Below are 1,438 nucleotides of genomic sequence, written 5' to 3' on the forward strand. Positions count from 1 at the left end.
TTATGGTAATACCTGTTGTTCATTCCCAGCATGGAAAAGAAAAAAATGTGTTATATAATGTCAAAAAGTAAATAATATAATGTCATTTGCCATAAGAAATAGATGGGTCTTTTACCCATCAATTCAGTAAAATAGCTCAGCTATAAAACCTAAAAGATCACAGGGTTTCTTTTAGATGAGAAACCAAAATATAAATTGTGGAATGAAATGAAAGGGAGTTGATAGAGAAAAGTAAGACTGACCAAATGGAAAAGGGAACTAAAGGTTAAGGACAGAAGGGAGATTGTGATGGGGAAACATATCAGAATGATCTGTATGTGATACATATATGTACTCATGTCCAAAGTGAAGCTAAAGATTCTGCATTTCAAAGTACCAACTTTTAAGATTTCCAAATGTGTACCAGTCTTTTGGGAATGGTTGTTTTCAATATATCTTACAAGGCCATTCTTTTGCTTCATCAGAATTTCTTAGCAGGCATTTAAAACAGAACTTGCCATTAATGCAGTCATTAATGGAGACCCATTTCACTGTGAATTTTTCTTTTTTTAAATTTAATACAAGGAAAGATTAAACAAAACAAAATAAGTAGAAATAATACTACTTTCAAAGTGAAAATAAACAGTAAGAAATCACAAGATGATGATTACATATGCTGATCATAGAAATAGTTAATCAAGATACAAAAGTGAAATATATGAAGTGGGGATTCAAACAGCAAGACTGCAAACAATTTTATTCAACTTTCCAACAAAAACTTAGTAATATGGTTTTAACTCCTATACGTGATTTATTTCTTTACAGAAATGACAAGCTAGGGAAATCCTATGGACATACATCTTGGAATCAGTGTAAAGAAGTATTCCTTGGTACTGCAGAAGGTAATGTGAATGTGAAAGAAACAGAAACACAACACAGTGTTCAGATCCATGAAAAATATTGCAGTGGAGGGAAACCCTATGTATGTCAGCAATGTGGGAAAGATTTTACTACACATGGAATTTGTAAGAAACATGAAAGAATTCACAGGGGAGAAAGACCCTACATATGTAATCAGTGTGGGAAAGCTTTTACAACACATACATATTGTCAAGTACATGAAAGTCTTCACTCCAGAGGAAAACATTGTAAATGTAAGCACTGTGGGAAAGCTTTCAGCACAGGTACTTATTGTGTAATCCATGAAAACCTTCACACTGGGCAGAAATTGCATATATGTAAGAAATGTGGGAAAGCTTTTAGCAGTAAAATTCATTTTAAAATACATGAAAATGTTCACACAGGAAAGAAACCCTATGTATGTCAGCAATGTGGAAAAGGATTCACCAGATCTGGACATTGTAAGCAACATGAAAGAATTCACACTGGAGAGAAACCATATGTATGCAAGCAATGTGGAAAAGGTTTCATCCAACCTGGAAATTGTAAGAAACATGAA

Source organism: Cavia porcellus, unplaced genomic scaffold, assembly GCF_034190915.1.
Source record: "Cavia porcellus strain 051 isolate PalLab524CR breed Dunkin Hartley unplaced genomic scaffold, mCavPor4.1 scaffold_32, whole genome shotgun sequence".
Classification (NCBI taxonomy): Eukaryota; Metazoa; Chordata; class Mammalia; order Rodentia; family Caviidae; genus Cavia; species Cavia porcellus.